General features: G+C 31.9%; 1 pseudogene; it reads right to left on the reverse strand.

Moving 5' to 3' along the window:
- LOC128162963 (polycystic kidney disease 1 like 1-like) overlaps positions 1 to 9,548 on the reverse strand; it is a 36,410-nt pseudogene extending 26,862 nt beyond the window's left edge.
- Positions 9,549 to 15,412: the final 5,864 nt, after the last annotated feature.

A 15,412-nucleotide genomic window follows, 5' to 3' on the forward strand; every position in this document is an offset into this window, starting at 1 on the left:
TTTTAATCATTGTTGAAATCAATGTCTGGTTGTTAATCATTTTTACATTGAAAAAAATGAGTTAAAAAATTATTAATTTATGTTAAAATTTATAACTAAATATTAGAACATTCACTTCAGAAAGTTGACGGAGATTAATTTTCCATTAAATGCACTATTCAACCCATGCCACGCATGTTGATACTTTTTATTGGTGGCTGGTTTGCGGGTTTCGTTTGTAACGTAGCATTCGAAGAATGATCCTCATTGACTCTCAATCTGTTTCCAGATAAAACATAAGTTATCAAGGATAATTTCCTTACCAAGGGATGAAACTCTCCCATGTGTGGCATAATCAGTAGAGTTTTGTGTCTTGACAACCTGGTAGGAATAGATATTAAAGTTGATTTCAATAATGGAAACCAACTACTGTAGAAGCACATATTTTCGTTGGGTCAAAATTTCGTTGTTTTTAAACCAAATAAAATTCTGTTGGCATTTAATTTCGTCATATTGTGATTTCTTTGTAATCATTAATACTTGGGTTAAAAATTCGTCATGAATTTAATTTCGTTGATTTATACTGCCAACAAAAATAACGAAATTAAATCCTCAACGAATATTTCTGCTTCTACAGTATGTATTATTCAAAGAAGAGAAATGATAATAGCTTCCTCTACTATCCAATAAATATGCTTTTATTCATAATTCTCCCAATAAACCTAATAGAAAGAAATATCAGATTTTAACATTCATTCTTTTGAATCTTAGAAATTTCTACAAAACAATTATGCACAAACATATTTAAATCCCTATATATTTTTTGCTAATATAATAATTTGTTTTTCTATACATCAATTTCCGATTTGAATTAAATCCAATGATCTAGAAGACATACTGTCCGTCGCATTGACATTAGCTCCTACAGTCGTCGTGTTATCGGATTTAATCCTAATGTGACAATTGGTATAACTTTCAAAAATGATTTCAATATATTTAAGTTTCAAATTATGCATTCTAGCTTCTAACAACGACCATTGACCTTCAGTGTATTTGTCACTAAAACTTGCCCCCAGTCCTAAATGGATGCGTTTGTTTCAACCAAATAATCAATCTGTAGATTTTTAATTAGTCTTCTATTAAATTTCTCAAAATCGTTTATCAACTATGTAATTTCTTAAACAATTTCCTCTGAATTATGTGTTATTAAAGCAAAGCAGGAATTTTTCAACTTTTATTTTTGCTTTGAATGTATAAACAGTTAGACCAATCGAAGACGCAAACTTCCGTATCGGAACCGAATGTTCTTGCATTGTTTCTAATATAATGTCATGATTTTAGAGATCATTTCTTCAGGATAGAAAAATTTTAAATTTTATCGATTAAATAATAAGCCCACAAATTTAATCTTTGACTTTGTGTCTTCAATGACTTTTAATGATTTTTTGAAAAACCAAGATAATCTAAATCACCCATTACTAATTCACTTTTGCATCAAAATTCGTTTTGATAATAAGAGAAACGTTGATAATGTAACAAAACTGTATCCATTGCTCTGAAAGCTGCAAAAACTGGTTTATATAACTTACTTAAAACCTCTCGGTGCTGAGGCTACATAGTAATACATTAATTTATACAAAATATTATTCCAGTAGAATGCCAACATTTTTGTAAAATCTGGATGAATACTAACTATAAAATAAGCATCTTTTGGATCAATACAAATCAAATAATCATATTTTTTAATTGCAGAATCTCTTGTCTTTTATGTTAGTTTTTTACAAACTCATTAAAATTAAACCTTTTTTTAAATTAATTATTGGTCTTTGAGAGCCATCTCTTTGTGGTTCAAGAATAAATTTGAAATAAATTTATTTGTTGGGACGTCAACTTCTTCAATTCCATTCTTTGCTAATAAAGTTTCTGCCTCATTGTGAAAAAAGTGCAGATTCATTTCATTTTAGTCTTTAAATTGAGATCCCAAATTGTATGCTTTGGTACACATGAAAACAATACTACATATCAAATGCAATGATAACTTCTGAAAACCGTAAGGCGATATGTAATTGAATATATTCATCGACAGTCTAGCACATGTTAGTTTGCGAAAGACACTTCTGGATTACTCTAGCGTTAGCAATTACTTTATTTCAAAAATACCATGGCCATAAATTGTGTCTTTCCTATGACGAAAGCGGTAATTATGACTGTGTTAATCTTTTTCACGCTTTTAAAAGGATTTAAAGACAACAAGTAGGTTTTTGATTCAATGACACAAAGTGTTTTGGGGCAATAACAAAATATCAGTATATTATATGGCAATGTTAGGTATGATTGATTAAGTAAAATAACAAAGCTTGTTTTCGAAACCAATTTCGCTTTTGTATCATTTTTTTACTAAAATTTTGATATTTGTTCAGGGTATGTTTACATTAAAAAAAGTGACAATTTAACTAACTTATGCACAATTAGTACTTTTTAAAGTCTTACTTTGTGCAATGATGGTGTCAGCTTTTTTATAAAATGACATTTGGATTTTTATAAGTACATTTAAAATTTTAAAAATTAAATAAAGTAAGAAATATTGGAATGAGAAATCTTGCACCTTGCGCTGTGTAATTAAGAAATTTAGAAAGGACACAAATGACCCCCCCCCCCTTCATATTTTTTTCAGATCTTGAAATCCCTTAAATAAGTCTGTAGCTGCGCAGTTCGACAGCTGTTCTGAGTGATTAAATAGGCATTGTCCTGTTCTTGTTTGCATGCTTTTAAAACAAAATGACATGTAGGACTTCATATTTATTGTTTTTATATCTTTTGGCAACATTTTTGACCAGTTTCGGGCAGAAACAAGCCAGTTCAAGAAAAGTTTGCATTCTTATCCTTCAATGTACAAGATAGCTGCACATCCCCTTAAGAGTTCCGGCCCTTAATTGATACTGCGTATTACTTTCACGCCGCCAACTTTCGAATATGTTACATGACCTACTAGTATTTTTTTTATGTTGCAAACTCTTTTGACTCTATCAAAGCTTGAATTAGCTATTTGTCAATTTCAAAACCAAATCGTGGCTCCTCAGAGTTTTGGACATGTTCTATTTTGGTGACCACGTACACGTCCATACTAGAGACCACGCAATTTTCTGTGCCAAGGCACATGTCAACATTCATTAGAATCTCTATGTGTGCATTGAAAATCTTGCTTGTGGCCAAGCAGCAAAAAGGTTTTTTAACCAAAATATTTTGCGATGTAATGAACGTAACAATCTCCCATCCTGATCTTAACGACATTTTAAGATACGTTTAAACCAATGTTAAACATTACTCAAATTGACATATGTATCAGAATACAAAAGATGTGGAGTATATATTGGTTTGGGGCAATCGCATAAGCAGTTAAATGCGTTATTATAGGCAGTGTTTTGAGACTAGCCTTTTGTTAGCTGTGGGTATTTAGTTCCCGGTTGAAAGATAAGTTGGAAGACCGGGAACCTAAGGTTCCATGTGCGTTTTAAAGTTGCAATTTACGGCGAACTAAATATTACGCTAATTTTGGAATGATTATTCTAATTTTATCAAAAGGTTTGCGGAAAAAATAGTTTTATTACATTTTACAGGCAATTTACAGTCGGTTCAAGCATATCTTTTACAACATACACCATAGCATAGCATAGCATTGAAATCTCATAGCATAGCATTGAAATCTCATAGCATAGCATTGGAATCTCATACCATAGCATACAATCTCATAGAATCGCATTCGTCATATCATACCATAGCATACCATAGCATAGCATACAACATTCTTTTAACTCGGTTTTAAATATTTTTATTTTTAAAAATAAATGTTTACATAATAGATTTGTGGTAAACTTTGGCTTCTTATTATTTTACTTCGAAATGTGTGGAACTCTTCTGTGTATTGAGGCGTTTTTGTTCAAATCTCATAGCATACCATAGCATAGCATACCATATCATTAAGCCCTTCATTTCAATTTCTCATAGCATAGCATACAAATCTCATAGCATAGCATACAAATCTCATAGCATATCATTAAAATCGCAAACCATAGCATAGCATAAATTTGTAAAAGATATGCATGAAATGACTGTACTACTGTAATCTATACAGGCCTTTGACTTTCTCAGAAATACGCTAACCGACATCGTGGAATAAAGTTAATTTCACGCACAGATTTTGTGAGTCGCTTTATTTTGCATAAAAACAAACTACACCAGTTCACTTTACTGGGCTGGAGATGGTGCCCAAAAGAATACTGTAAACCAACTTTTTTACGCGTGCAAGAAATTTTTGCGAGGTTCGCGAGAGCCTCATCGTCGCAAAAATTTCTCGCCGCGGACGAGTATTTACCATATAATCGTAATTTTAAAAAAGGCTTGGTCGCGAAAATAAGTCGTTGCGAACCAGTTAATTTTAGGGAAATTGCGAAATAAAGTTGTCGCGAATAATATTTGGTTTACAGTAATTTTTGGCAAGTGAAGTGACGATATTTGTAGTAAATTGTCTGAGGATATTTTGTAAAAGATATGTTTTGAAAATAAGACTAATCAGTCAAAAACTAGCGCAATTTTTGCGTCGTGAATTGCTAGTTTTTAATATGTACGGAACTGTAGCTCCCAGTTCGTACCTCTGAATGTTACAAACCTTCAGCTAGATATAGTTTTTTTTGCATCTTCCAAAGTCAAGGGTTATTGATCCGCTCCACTCTACATAAACCCTTGACTGAAAAGACAATACATATGCGGGTTAACGATTACGCCATCTAGTGATTTTACTTATTTAGGGAATTTTGTGATTTCTTGCTCTGACCAATTAGAGAATGCGTTATAAACAGAAACAATATAGCAACGTGGCTGCTCCCATTAACAAAATCGAATTTGTACAAAAGATGGATTCACCCGGACTTAAAACCGACAGCAGTAAGTCAAATACTTACGAGTCCGTCTCAAATTTATTTGACAATGGTTCAACATTGATCAATGCACACTTCACAACATTATTAAAACAGCGCTTCTTATTTGATCATGCAAACTTGTATGATACCAACCAGCGTAAGATGTTTCTAACCCAGTTAAACTATGCCTATTCGGTCAAGGGTTTATGTAGAGTCGAGCGGATCAGAAACCCTTGAGTTGGAAAGATGCCTTTTTGGAGAACTTGGAAGGAATTAAAGTGCATTAAAAACAAACAAAATCGAAATATTTTCTCCACAGACATTTATTTCAATGAAAATATAACATGAAAATAATACAAAAGCAATTTATTTTTCACCAAGATTTTCCTCTAGCAATTCTCGATTTAAAATATATACATATTCTTGTTGCAAGGAATTCTCTTCTCTACAGAGTATAATTCCACCTGCTACAATGCCTCAAAATATTGCCTCAGTGAGTTGATGTCCGGATTCATATTGCGAGGACATGATGGAGAGGTCGCCATGTTTAAAAGATTCCTTACAATTGGACCTAAATGAAAAGCAACCCAAACATTTAACAAAACATTTTTTTCATTTGAGTGTTGTGTTATATATAATACCGATTTATGATGATGAAGCATTTCTCTTTGTCAAACACATGATCTCACACGTGAATGAAAGGTACCTAAATATTACCTAAACAGTTATTGCATTGACCTTTCCTTTCCGGGATTTTTAACTAACAGTAAACAGAATACAAAGTATTGTCTTGTGAAATATTATTTTGTCGTTCAATAACCTTCCCAGAATTTCAATTAATAGTTAACAAAATACAAAGTATTGTCGTATGAAATATACGTTTCTCTATTTAAGTTTATGGAAAGTATCATATAAAACTTACAGACTGGTAACATGCACCATAAGTTTCCATCCGCCATTGACAGTTCTGTTTGAGTACCTTGATCGTTCTTCAATTCTGATTCTTCGGAGATTGATGAACCTAAAAAGGCAAAATAAATCTAAATTGTTTAGTCTGTGTCAGCTATTATTAAAAAAAAGAAAACTAGGGAAAGACCCTTTGTCTTTAAGCATGTCACTTTAGAACATAAAAGCAATTAACATATGTAAGCCATTTCTCTCTCAAATATTGAATTCAAAATTAATTACTTCTTATCTCCAACACAGTTTTAGTGATTACATAATATGTAACTCTGTTTGACAAGGCTATGTTAAAATGTTTTACTTGAAAAGTCTTAGGTACGTGTACTTACTTGGTCTCCGTCTGTCGTTCTGCAAGGCCGTAGATTGTGATGGTTGTCTGAAATGTAGAATTAATTACTTATAATGTAAGCTGTATAGACTGTAGTCTTTTGTTATTATACATGTAGAAGCTATATTAAGGAAAAGTAGCCCTGCGAAATCATTTCTTGATAAAATTGTTTAAAGTCAATATAATTTTTTTTTGGTGTTTTTTTTTAATTCTTCATCTTCGTCTTCGTCTTGATGATTTTAAAATAAAATATTGATAACTAATTGAGGATTTTTTTGGTGTATGAAATACATGGAATGATGGAAATTACAGTTATTGGATAGTTAGTACAAAATAAGAGAATATACATGCTTTTAATTCTATAAAACTTACTGTATGTGGTGAATTTCATCAAAGCTTTCCGCGAACATATCCATTCTTGATGTTGGGATGTTTTTGTTTTGATGTTTATTGGTCTTCTTATCAGAGAGAGAAACTGAAGGCTTTTTCATTCTAAGGAGTAACACAAATAAAGATTAAATTTAAAAGAATAAAGGATAGTTTCGATTATAGATATAAATTGGACAAAACTATGCATTTCAACAAGTAGCAGAACTGCTATTTGTTGAATTTGACAAATCAATTATATTCTATCCTCTATCATGCATCCTATCCCACTAATGAGCTATTTTCTATCCTACTTATCCCTTACCATCCATATTAAGGAATAAAAGATAAACAAATATGACTAAAAATGATTTTATCAAATAATGTAATTCTGTAATACACAAATGTAGGGTACCATTTCCGTGATGAAGATTTAATAATATTTTATCATTGGTACATGTATTACATGCATTTGATTAGATCTCTCATTACCATTAGTAGGAAACCAGGTTACACCTGCGTTCTTGCATAAAGAATATTAAATATATTTCCTGCTTAGAATGAAAGGATCTGATTTTTACTAATCAGAGGATGGTCATACGTGCGTTTATTTTCATTAAAACAATTATTTCATTTGCATACTGCATAGACCTTTTTTCGGAGGTGTCTTAATCAACATGACAAACACGTGATCTGTTCTTGACCATTGGGTGTCCAAAGTGATATCTTTACTCAAAATGTAGAAAAATGTCAAATATCAATATTTTCAGAAAAAAGCAATAAACAGAGATACAGCGGTATATCACCGTTTGGAATCATATCTTGATACTTTTGCAAAACGTAAGATTCGATTCACCTGCTTTTGGGGTACCGGAAGGCTTTGGAATATGGATTGCTCTTGATCTTCAGCTCCGTGACCTGCCTGTTGTTGTATGCTGTAACTGCTTCAAACGTCAATACAGGAATTGGAATTTCAAGCACCGAAAATATGTCAGTCTTGTGTTTGATGAGAGATATTCTCACTAAATACTTCTTAAGGGTTCGGAGACTGAACTGTAAATTGATACAAAGATTCGCAACAATCAACTTATACTCAAATGCTACATATCAAATTGTACGTAGATAACCCCAGTACGATTTTATCGAAATATCAATTAACACATCCTCCATGTAAATTGGTACGTAGACAACCCCAGTACTATTTTATCGAAATATCAATTAACACAATTAAAGCCAATAAAGCAAGGCATAAGCCACAATTTTAAGAAGTGACTAAGAAAACAACTTACGATTCTACATTTACAGCTAGGTTGGTTTGGAAGATTCACATTCTGGAATGATATAATATTGGCCATCTATTCCGACCAAATTTGTGGAGAATTTGGATGCTTAAAAAAGTTGTTATTTAATTCTTGTTCAGCTTTTCTAATAGCAAAACGTAAGATTCGATTTACCTGCTTTTGGGGTACCGGAAGGCTTTCGGATATGGATTGCTCTTGATCTTCAGCTCTATGACCTGCCTGTTGTTGTATGCTGTAACTGCTTCAAACGTTGATACAGGAACCGGAATTTCAAGCACCGAAAATATGTCAGTCTTGTGTTTGATGAGAGATATTCTCACTAAATACTTCTTAAGGGTTCGGAGACTGAACTGTAAATTGATACAAAGATACGCAAAAATCAATTTGTACTTAAATGCTTCATGTCAAATGCTACGTAGATAACCCCAGTACGATTTTATCGAAATATCAATTAACACATCCTACATGTCAAATGCTACGTAAACATCTCCAGTACGATTTTATCGAAATATCAATTAACACATTTATAACCGATAAAGCAAGGCTTAAGCCACTATTTTAAGAAGTGACTAAGAAAACAACTTACAATTCCACATTTACCGCTAGGTTGGTTTGAAAGTTTTACATTCTGGAATGATATGATTTTTGCCATCCATTCCGACCCAATTTGTGGAGAATCTGGATGCTTGAAAAAGTTGTTAGTAAAATCTTGTTCAGCTTCTCCAATAGCTACCCATTTGTTGTCCACAAATTTAAAATAATTGGTGTCAACTGGGATTATATCAAACATTATGTCATACAATCCCGCAGGATCCAGGCCTTTCAAGGTGAGCTTTACATACGGAAACATTCTCCTGAAATAAAATGGATAATACAAGTATTCAAAATGAAATCAAACCAGGTTATCATATGTTAAGAGGGATTATAAATATCTATTAAAGTCAATACATTTTGCTTTTCCAACGTCCACACAGCTTATGGTCCCAGGTTTACCAACATGCATGTTGTTAACCAACTCAACAACACATTTCTTAACGATAATCTACTGAACATGTTCATGAATATGACGTCAAAGAATTTGTATGAGAAAACTGATGAGAGAGAGTCAAGGACAAGAGGATGTTGGATAAACAGTGATTGGGAGCATGTTTCGATGATAAAAGATATATACCTTATTTTAAGTCATATTATCTTCACATACATACCGTCCTGTTCTGTTGATAATCATCTCAGTTCCTAGTCTGTAGAATTTATTCCAAAGGTTGCCCTTTTCCAATTCCAGCGATACGGAACCATTTTGCAAAGGCGAAAACGTATTTGTTGTATTCCCTCTTTCAGTGTCCTCAGACTTGCTCTCAGACCCAGAGGTGTTTGGATACCCTGAGGAACCCGAGGTAGACACCGTTTAGGTCTCTGTATCTGATGATTGTACCTCTAGTTCTTCTGACGAAGAAACATTGGAAGAGGATGACTGCGTGTTGAAAAGAGACCAATTCATCCTCGGAGATGAATTGAATGAATACGTTTCAAAGCGCCGCCTCTTTGCTGCAGTGTTTCTTTTTTCTTAATCACTCGTTTCAGCTCCGAAATAATCTTTATATTCTATTGCAAGTGCTTGCCTCCATGAATAAATAAATTGAAATTAAACATAGCCGATTGCAATAGATTCTTAAACAAATTGCTAGAATATAACATCGAAAATTACGAAGAAACATTTAAAACAATCTTATAAGAATTGTTCAACTGTTATGAAACCCAAGTAATTTGTAAAAATGGTTTTGAATACTGAAATGTAGTTACATTGAGATACCAAATAACTAAACTCAAAACTTGGTTAATTGCAAAAGATACACATTGACTATGATTTAAGAACATGAAAAAAGGAAATACCGATATGTCATTAATATCATTTCATGGATAAATGTAAAAAAAATCTTACTTACTTGTGGTCCTGTTAAAGTTTTGATTTTATGCAGATTAATGGTTTCTGTGTGAAATAAATACATTTTGCGAAATAAAAACTGCGTAACTTCATAAATGAAAACTCGTTATTTCGCCTTTAGAAGGTTCTTGTTTCCAGTGTTTACAGGAAACATAGAAACCGATTCGCTAGATTTTTATTGTACTTTTATTAACAACGCCACCAAACCAGATTTAACTGCTGAAACTGTTAACTTAATATAAATGTTTGTCGGTTTTTTTTCATATTTGGAATCGTGACATTACACAATTATTCGATATTTCATTATAATTAACATTAGTATGTGTACATGTAGAACTGCGTAGATAATTCCAGAAAGGTTACAACGTTTCTAGTGATCCTTGCGCAAGATTTTAATGAGGACGAGTGGCCAGCTTGCCTGTCAGGTCTACCCTTAATGTTTGTAAATATGATTAACATTACAATAAAGTTATATTCATTAAGGTTAATTCAAAATCTTTTTTTGGATTTGTATAATTCTCTCTCTTGAAAACCTTAATGTACCAAAATGGCCAGTTAAACCCAATCTTCTTAAAGATTTCTTCTCTTTTAACTTGTGTTTGATTTTTTTTCCCATCAGATACCTGTGTATACATGTATGCTTACTAAAAGTTTCAATTCAGTTATTTACATGTACATTTACTTAGTAAGTTTTTTAAAGCAGAAAAAACTGTTAAAACTTTAAAATCACGATTTTCTATCATGTGTTTAGATTTTTAAAAAACCCTAAAATATAGAGTATCATCAATATTCCTGTATTAACTGCAAAATAATTTGCTGTCAAGTGTCCTTATATTCTAACAATATCAATCTATTAAGGTCTTCATTTAATTTCATGGCATTAGTTTTCAAACTCAAATATTTTTATACAATTTGCAGCATAAAAAAGTATAAAATGAATGAACCTTTCAACGTTTCAGTTATACTTTACTGGTTTTGGTTTGATATAATCTATGCATAGTAATAAGACATTCGAAACACAAGCAAACAAATGTAAAAGAGCGAATATGTAGTACATTTGATTAATTATATTAGTAGTGACGTTCATTTGACTTTCGGAATTAAAGTTATTGTATATCGTCAATTCTCTTGTATAAATTAACCATGGAATATTATACAATTATTTAATGCTTGAGCAGTCAATAGACCAGAATATTTTTCCCGAAGTACAGGGAACAGCTCAGTATGATATATTGCCCCAGGCCAATGGCCACGGGCAATAGATCATAATGAGCTGTTTCGCTGCACCAACGGAAAAAAAATTCTGGTCTATTGAGTGTTCAAGCATTAAATAATTGTTTTATTACCTAATTCCTTTTTTAGTTTTCGGGGTTTACAATTTGCATATTGCAGATGGTTTTTGTGCCATTATGCAAGATACTAAGATTTTGTTCATCTTTTTTATGCACAGAACCTGTTGCATGCATTACAGCATTTCAATTTAATATTAGTTTACACAAAGGAGGGGGTCTTAAACCCATTAGATTTTAAATAGTCTTTTACCTTATTTGAGGCTTTAAAGCTGTTGATTATTTGATACTCCATTTTGATAACATTGAATTTGGTTTCACCAAGTACTAAAAACAACGTCTATGAAATGGAATATACCTTCCCCGAGAACTATTGAGAGGATGTAACATTAACATACCCGCGTTCTGAAATACGTTGCCGGTCCAATAGATCGCAGTCTATTGACCGGCGGTCTAATAGATCGCAGTCTATTGACTGGCAGTTCAAAATAAACGCAAATATTTAAATGGTAATAAAACAACAAAATCCCTTCGATTAGGTAATAAAACAAATTATAAAACATTTCCTCAAGTATGAAAACATTTCAAATGAATAAATGTTTCGAATTGAGATTGAAGTCACCAGAAGAACAATTCTAGACTCCGCAAAAAGTATTTAATCTAAAACAGACTACAAAAAGTGTTTATATATTACATACCCTACCAAAATGATTATCCCACCTCAGACTCAACAAAAAGTGTTTCTTCCATTTAAATCTCTAAACATTTAAGCGTTTTTCCATTATAAACACCGCAAAAACTGTGTCCGCCAAAGTAAACTCTGTAGAAATTATTACTCCACTGTAGACTACATAAAGTATTTTTTCAGATGAAAGTACTTTCATAAATTGCAGAAAGCGTTTCTTCCATTATAAACTCAGCAGAAACTGTTTCTTTAATAATATACTCTGCAGAAAATGTATCTTCCTTTGCTAAAAATGTTTCTTCTATAATAGATCCTGCAGAAAGTGTTTCTTCAATTGCAATCACTGTAAAAGGTGTTTACTCCATTATAAATTCCGCAGAGTGTATTTCTTCTATTATAGACTCTAAATAAAGCGTTCCTTTCATTATAGACTCAGCAGAAAATATTCCCTAGAATGTGTTTCATCAATTTAAGACTCTGCCAAGTGTTTTCATTTTTTATTGTAAACTTTACATAAAAGGTTCCTTCCACTGAAGACTCCGTAAAAATTGTTTCTTCCATTACAAATTCTGCAGAAAGTGTTCCTCCGGTTATAGACTGTACATAAATCGTCTTTATTAAAGACTTTACGTAAAGTGTTTCTCCCATTTAAGACTCTAAAGGTAGTGTTTCCATTATAGATTCTGTTGAAAATGTTTCTTTCGTTGTAGACTCTGCAGAAACTCTAAAGCAAGTGTTTCTTTCATTATAAACGCTCCAGAAACTCTGAGGAAAGTGGGGTTTTTTAAACTAGACTATGCAGAAACCTTTCCCCCATAATTGACTTTGCAGACACTTTTTCTTCCTCTACAGAATAAGAATGGAATTTGTAAAAATTAAAGATAAAGATTTGTGATAAAAATCCAGATCTATAAAAAGTTAAAAATTGTTGTTGCAAAAAGTATAAATTACCAATTTTAAACATAAATGAAATTAAAGAATACCATTTGTTATAAGAAAAAGTTGATAAAACGATATACTCAAAAGTCTTTGTCACTGATTGATAATTAACAGTTATCTGTTCGTTGTGATTTCTTCAACATGACAACCTTGTTTCTGGACAATTTGTCTACAATATACCCAGTATTTTGCCTGGTATAAACTGTCCTATCTTTTTTAATCTGTATGATAGGTATTTTATACCTATGGTATATCATACCTTAGTGTTAACTACTGAATTTAGAACTACAAAGTCAAATTTAACGAAATCTACCATACACCCATTTCTAAAAAGTTTTTTTTTACAAAATAGCGAAAAAAAAAATCATGTACCTTTGGCGAAGAAGATGTAAGGTAAATCTCAAACCTTTGTCTTTCATCTAGAACTCAGAACTACAGAGTCAATTTTGACTAAATCTGTCACACAAGGATTCTTGTTTTTCAGATGTTTTTGTCAGATTTTTCTTTTTCAGTTTCACATAATTACGTTTGAAATGACGGAAAGTAATAAAGGTAAGGCATATCATCAAAGTTTTTTTGATTTACATGTTACAATTACAGAAGAAAAAGTTGAATCACAATACAAATAAGACTGTTTCAATGGTGTATATATATATATATATATATATATATATATATATATATATATATATATATATATATATATATATATATATATATATATATATATATATATATATATATAATTCAGAGACATTCCCTCTACCTCTCCAAAAACCAGCCTGTTCTTTTCTGAGTGTGCGGTCTACACCGGCCTGTCTTTAAAAAAAAACACACACACACACAAAAACAAAACTGTCCTCCTTATCCAACGGTTCTTCGTCGGAAGAATCAGAAGTACAAACATTGGATATCAAAGTCCCCATGTCTTTTCTGCCTAGTTTAAAGGTGAGATACGGGACGGATTAAGATCTATTTTAGATGCATTGGGTGAGGCTTTTGCTCCTGTGATATGGGAGTGAGATATTGTCTTTAAAGGGTACTGTTTACAGAAACATATTCGTCCCAGTTTTATTTTCGCCCCTTTCGCCCTCATTATTAACGGACGAATTTAAGACTGGGCGAATTCCGATGTCTTCAATTGATTTTCTTTAAACACAACTGTGTCTGGGGGAATTCAAGACGGGGCAAAACTGTTTGCAAGTGTAGAAGGGCGAAAATTACAATGGGCGAAAATAACCCTATATACATTATCTTCTTCCTCATATTTGGAACTGAACTGATTAGTTCAATTTAAGTTCTATAGGAACAGAGATGATACGTCAAATGCATCAAGCGGGGCTTTTCCCTTGCGACACGGGTTTGTGTTGTTGCCTTTCGAAAGTATTTACTTTTAGACCGATTTTTTATATTGATAACTTAAAAGATGATTAACATAACGGGACGTTATGTGTTAAAAGGGGCATGGTCACGATTTTTTGTTTTAAAAATTATTTTTCTGTTTTTAGTATTTACAATGTTTCAGAAAGACATTTTTAATAGGCAACCAAAGTTTGAGTGTCATTTGTTGAATTTCAAGCGAGTAACAGGGCTTGAAATTCTTGATATGTAAACAAAAAGTTTGTTTACCTTTTGAACGTTGAAGTAAAAATTTCAGTTTTAAAACTTAAAACGAATGTGTTAAACGTTAGGAACTGTGTATCAATGCTTAAAATAAATAAAAAGATAGACTCATAGGCTGGGAAAAGTTTTTGTACTGGGATATTGAACCTATGTAACCAAAAACAGGACACGAGCCTTTTTTACATGACAAAGAATTGTGAGCCCTGTATCTTGCTTATAACTTTACGAATGACTCTCAAATTTTATTTGATCATTTGAAATGCATTTCTAAAGCATTGTAAATAATAAAAACATGAAAATAGAATTCGTCCAAAATCATGACTATGCCCCTCTCAGTTTTAATTTAAGATTGTTTTAAAACATGTAATATGGAAAATCAACATCTGATTTTAAACTAACTTAAACTGGTTGAGGACGAATAATTCACAATTAATAAATAAACAAAATTATTAATGAAAAGCTTAATAAATAAAAGATATTGCATTTAAAATTCTTTTGTTGTCAAAGCAAAACAAAATTGCTTAACTAACTTCAGTTATTTTTTTTATATGAATAAGTTAATACACTGTTTCTACATGAACGTATCGATGACGAAATGAGAAAACCAATTTTGTTTCAGTTGAAACCTTTTTTTTCAGGAGAATATTACCGTATGTCGAGTTCACATTGAGAGGTCTGGATTCTTTGCCATCGTATGACATTATGTTTAATAATATAATCCCAGCTTAAAAAATTGCAATTAATGCGTAGACAACAAATGGAAACGTATTTTAGAAGCAGAATTAGAATTTGATCACAACTAATCTATTCAAGCGTAACCAGGTTCTCTTTGACTACGTTAGAAATAGAAAATGATTTCCATATTTAAATAGTGTAAAACATCATGACTGTAAATGTGGAATTGTGAGCTGTTCTGTGTAACAACAAGTCTTTTTTCTTATTGGCTAGGAATGTGTAAGTGTCTTGATATTAATATTAACAATGCGAACGTTTGAAAGGCGTTTAGTGAACGCCTTTTAAGCCTACGTAAAATATAAGAGCAAAATGACAACTAGACACCCATTGTTTGCTTTCAGTCACA

Source organism: Crassostrea angulata, chromosome 9, assembly GCF_025612915.1.
Source record: "Crassostrea angulata isolate pt1a10 chromosome 9, ASM2561291v2, whole genome shotgun sequence".
NCBI classification, from domain to species: domain Eukaryota; kingdom Metazoa; phylum Mollusca; class Bivalvia; order Ostreida; family Ostreidae; genus Magallana; species Magallana angulata.